This window comes from Odontesthes bonariensis, chromosome 2 (genome assembly GCF_027942865.1).
Source record: "Odontesthes bonariensis isolate fOdoBon6 chromosome 2, fOdoBon6.hap1, whole genome shotgun sequence".
NCBI classification, from domain to species: Eukaryota; Metazoa; Chordata; class Actinopteri; order Atheriniformes; family Atherinopsidae; genus Odontesthes; species Odontesthes bonariensis.
In genome coordinates, this window is record NC_134507.1 from 24,256,299 (window position 1) to 24,262,298 (window position 6,000).

Consider the following 6,000-nt stretch of genomic DNA (forward strand, 5'->3'; position numbering starts at 1 on the left):
GTCTCTCTAAATAAAGGTAGGCAGAGGTTCAGCAATCTGCGACAAAATGTCAACAAATTGTGGAACAATTTAAGAATAATGTCTTTCAACATAGAAATGCAAAGACTGAATATTCCATCATCTACAGTAAATAATATCAAAATATTCAGAGTTTAGAGATAAAGCTGTGCCAGGGGCATGGCTGGGGCTCAGGAACACTTAGAGAAATAATTTATTAATACAGTTTATTGTGCCATCCATAAATAAAGGTTAAAGCTCTATAATGCAAAGAAGAAGCCAAATGTGATCATGATCCAAAGAAACCACCGTTACCTCTGTGCCAAGCTCATTTAAAATGAACTGAGGCAAAGTGAAAAACGGTTCTGTGATCAGAAGTTTGTCATTTTGTTGTTGTAAATTTTTTGCTTTTCAGCACTCAGTTCATAAGCCTGCATCTCTGATGGTATGTGGGTGCATTAGTGCCTTTGGAGCTGCCAACTTGCTGATCTGGATTCGCACCTTTAATGTTGAAGGGTATATACATGATTTAGAGCAAACAGTTTTTCAGGGAAAGTCTTGTATATTTCAGCAAGACAATGCTAGACTACATCCTGCATCTTTTACAGCAGCATGGCCTCGTAGTAGAAGAGTCCAGTTGCTGGACTGACCTGCCTGCAGTCCAGATGTTTCACCACCTGAAAACATTTGTAGCATCATGAAACCAAAAGTACAACAAATGTCCACTTTGAACATTAGATATATTTTCTATGTTTAATGGTGAACAAAAAAATGATCTATGAGATTTGCAAATCATTACATTCTGTTTCATTCACATTTTACATTAAATCCCAACTTTTTGAGAATTTGGGTTATGGGTGTTTCTTTCACATTCATCTTACATCAAAAAACAGTGATCAATACACACAAAAAGTAACCAATCTATAAGTGCAGAATTGCATATCTAACATGTTAGTGGTCTTAATGTTGAGTTTCCTCCATAAATACTTAATTTCCCCTGCTGTATCTGAGTTCTTTGCCTCCTCTTGGCCTTTTTTTCTTCTTCCATCTCCTCGCCATAACCCACATGTGTTCCAGTGACCAGTTACAGCATTAAGCTCTGGTTTATCTTTAATTTGATAGATTTTCAAATTCCATCAGCATATGTGGCCAAACATGAACTCAGGCCTATTTGGAAAAGAAAATCACATCAAACTACACTATATATTTGGTGAAAAGCTTCTTTAGTGACCCTTTTTTACTATAATTCAAGCCTGTAAGTACACAGATCATAATATGAACAAAACAGTGTTTGGTTCTCCAAGAATCCTCCTCGGATAGTCTAAACACAGAATAACACTGCTTGAATAATTGCAGATTACATCTGGAAGGTGATGTGAAGAATATAAGAAATCTGGATCTTACACCAGTAAGAAATTCATCATCTGTATAGTGTGCTGTCGTGGAATGTTCAGGCTAACTCGAATCATCAATTTTAAAGATTTTTTCTCAATTTTTTATACTTAGACTTTTCATAAACACCATAATGACCATAATACCATGTAAAGTGTCAGGGTTTTTAGTTTGATTCTCATTCAGGACACAAACCAGGAGATCTCCTTCAACATTTGCGTATGCAATACACTACATTCTGATGAAAGTTCATATGAAGCAATTAAAGTGCTGGTGGGAAATTAGATAAAGAGAATCTACAAATTGGGAGTTGGGTGTGTGTGTGGGGGGGAGGGGGGGTGGGGGGGGGTCTCACACTTTGCTCATTGATTTGTTGCAGCAAAAGGCATCACTGCGCTCATAATTGCAAAACAGACTTAAACAGTTTGTGCATTGCTTCAGATGAAATATGGCACAAGAAGTCCCTCGGAGTACATCTCCTACATGCTTGCATCACGCTGTCCGCTGTGCTCAGAATCAACTCCAGTGGTGATATGAGTTACAGCGCTCTGTCTCAAACCACCTTGGGAGGATTTATTACTGTGGAGTGCAACTCTGAATGGTGGAATATTCCGTTGGAGGGAGAGAATTTAAGAGGAAAAGTGAAAAAGAAGGGAAGTTGATCTGTTTTGCTGTTGGGACAGAAGCAGGGTTATGGTGAAGATGATGAGATCTTCACTCTGTGATAAAGCTGACAGATATCACAAAATGATTGATGCAAAAACAAAAAAAAAGTTGTTTTTTTCTTTTTGTCACGATAAAAAATACAGCTCTCTGTGAGTATAATGATCAAACTTGAACAGCACCAGTAATGAACTTTGAAACAGATGTGTTTAAACGTTTTTGATAAATGGGAGATGTTTAGTTAGGAATGATGGAAAAGTCACTGGTTTTGTTTTATCGCTTCCACCTTACAGATGGTGGGGAAAAAGAATGATGAGAGAAATGAGAATGAGAAAAAAAAATCGCTTATCCTGTACATTATCTGTTCTTTTTCCCCGTTTTCTACAACCAGCTGATACAAAATGACAGAGATTCGGTCAAATGGTTCATGTGGGTTTCTGCATCTGCTGTTCCAACCACCAGATGCTTGGTAGCTTATTCTGGTAAAAAAAAATCTGCAAACTGGACTTGACACATTTTAGATATCTGCAATAACAAATTATTTGGAATAAACAAGATAAGTTCCTAAAGAGGTTCCAGGATTCCTGCAAACTTCAGACAGAGCAAAGGCTGTTCATCATTATTGCATGTTTTGTTGAAGTTTCTACAGGTAGTGCTCTTTACAATCTATCTTCCTATCAGGGCTCATTCTAAATATAAAGTCTTTATTCAGCTCCCTGGACAGCTACATGCCTTTTGAAGCCATTAAGTCTGAATTCTTGGTTGGTTTTAAAGTGCAAATCATATTTTATTTTCCCCATCTTTTACAATCACACAACCCAGACTCCACAGCAAAGCAGGAACACAGACATATAACCTAAGTTTTATCAACTTCGACCACTCAGGAAACATTCGTGCAGGGCATGACTCATCATCCTGCAAATTAGCAAACATTTAAAGACTTGAGGACTGCTGGTGGTTGTTTTCTCTGTTTTTAAAATGTTGTTGTCCCTCCTGTTTGGTTAGATGTAGGCACCCAAACTAGTTGGTTCGAGTTTACAACCCCAAATCAGTAAAAAGTTGCAACTATATGAAAAAAAAAGTGCAATGATTCTTTGATTTTTATTTCATTGCATTTATTTCATCGGGACAGGGGCAAGATAGGGCCAGTAAAGAGGAGTCATTAAAAAAGCAGAAAAATAAATGTTATTCCAAATAACACAAAAGTTGAAGCTTCAAGCAGCAAAATGGACAGAGGATCTCTAGTTTAGTCAACAAATTTGTGAGGAAAAATAAAATGTGAAAAAACTGTGAAAAAACACAACATTTTAAGGGATTTGCATGTTTTTCCCTCTGCAGTACCTAATGTCAATAAACCATTCAAAGAAGCTTTAGGACTATTGGTGAATAAAGACTGAGGAAGCAAGCCTAAGCTGAGCACCTGTGACCTCTGATCTTTTGGACATTACTCCATCAAGAACAGTAATTCATCAGCCACTTATACAAGGGATTATTGTGGGAAATCTTTGTCAAGCACTAAAATATAGAGTTGCAGTCTGAAATGCTCGCCAAAACTGGGCTAAAAAAAGAATCCTTAAGTTAACCTTTTCCAGAGAGGGTGTGTAAACTTCTTTGACATCTGAAATGGACCATCATTGTGGTCAGACAAATCGGTATTTTAGATCTTGTTTAGAAATAACGGATGCTGTGACCGAAAGACCCATAAGTCCAGCAATAAGACAAGAAGCCAGGCTCTTTAGAGGAAAACGCCGGAAAGTTTCAAATTTACTATTTTCCCTGGTACATGTTCCCCAAAATCGATTTCTCACCTTGTTTACATTTGTCAGCCCGAGAGAGTAACATTCGCGAATGTTTGAAATTCAAGTTATACCGCTCTGGCTCTCCCTCCCTAGCGCCGCCATGTTCACTCAACATGACGTCAGAAATGCAAACATTTTTTCTACAGCAATGGAAGACACTTATGAACTGTTTTGGTCTGACTCGGACCCGGAGATAGAATGCGAAGTTTCGCCTGAGTCCGAGTCAGATCATGATCAGCCTCTCGATCCAAGTTATGTTAGCTTATAGCCATCAGCCGAGATGGTCGGATAAGGCTAAAAATAAGGATGGACAAGTGGCTGTCGCAGCAGCCGCGACACCGCCGCCAAATGCTAACGACTCACCGGTTGTATCCACGAGCCGTGAGGCGTTTCCGGACCCCATACCCAACCTTGTGTACTGTTTCCAGGCCTACCGGCAGGTGACCTACTTTCTCCATGGGAGACTTGGGAAGCGCTTCCGAAGAGTGATTCCCTCCTGTGCGGTGTGGGCGATCAGGGATAAATATGAGTCGCAGGACGGGACCTACAAGGGTTTCCTTCACGCCGACGAGGCAGTTGTAGACTATCACTACAGATATATGTGAACATACATGTTGAAATAAAAATAATTTCTAATTCTACTATATACAGGTAGTATTCTATCATTGTGTATTTCCAAGTTATACTCTACACTTTGTTAGAGCACACTCCCGCCACACAAGTAGAATTTTATTTCCGCTGCACAAGTAGAATTGCATTTCTGACGTAAAATATGCCCGGATGTGGCTGAACATGGCTGCGCCCATGGCCAGAAGTGAAAAAATCTGGGAGCGCAAGGTTATGGGTTGAATAATGTAAAACAGTGTGAGAAATCGATTTTGGGGGACAGGTGTCAGGGAAAATAGGAAAATTGAAATTTTCCGACGTTTTCCTTTAATGGTATGGGGTTGGATCAGTGTTCTGGGCAAAAAACATTTTTATTTCTGTGATGGTAACATTAATGCAGAAAAGTTCGCTGATAGGTAGAGCAATATAAGTCTTTCAAGATGGCGTCTTTTCCAGGGGCATTGATGCATTTTTCAAAAAGACAGTCCTGTCCACAATAGAAGAATTTTGAAACTCAGAATTGCTATGACAACCATATATTGTTGCACACCTTAAGACATGTTTGCAGAAAGAATGGGACCAAGTAAAACCTGGAATGCTTCGTTGCTTTGTATTTTCAATGCCAGAACTATTGTGTGGAACTCACTAAGTTTACTAACGGCAACTTTGCAGCGTGGCAAAAGCTTTGGCCACCATCTTTCCTAGCATTCAGATTATTTCCTGAACATGTCGATATAAGCGCCCTGTCATTATTTCGTGTGGTGAGAATCTGACAGAACAGCTGGAGAAAGTATGTACCGATTTGGAGCAAAACAAATTCTTTTTTAAATGTAAAATATTTGTCTTCAAGCCTATCTACAAACTTAATTTGGTTTACACTTATTCAGATGTTTTGTGATTAATTACCTTAAACGGGGGGGGGGGTTATTCTTGTTCAACTTGGATTTCTTCAAAATAAGTAAATGCTGAATGCTTGTGGAAAGCTGCCCAATCATACCCACGTCTTCCACTCGCTACTCAATTGCAATTTTGGATACCAGAGGGTAGTTCTGGCGGAAGAGGACAGTGCGTCATGTCAGGCCTTCCATCCAGATGTTTTCAGGGGATAGAAACAGAAAGAGGGACATTTTGGCAGTGAAACAAAGAGGCATGAGGGTTTAGGAACTTGGCAAGGGGCCCCTCCCCTACAGGGACAAATTGATGTCAAGTCTCTGTATCCAGAAGGATTAACTGTGTGTTTTCTGTTCACATGTGGAGCTGAGGACAAAGCAGCACAAGGATTTCCTTGAGAGGACATGGCTAATCTTTTTTACCTAATATGTGTATATGCACATACAGAGTCCTTGAACATCTAAATGAACTTAATCCAGAGCTGTTGTTTTTAAATTACAATTCAATTTAATTCTGTCATTTTGATAATCGGGATAGTCAGACAGGAATGCAACTAACCCCATTAAAGTCCCATTAATGGTATTTCTCTTTTAGACAGATGGTCTTTATTAACTGTTTCCAACCAGTGGTAATGTGAATTTAAAGTTTTTTT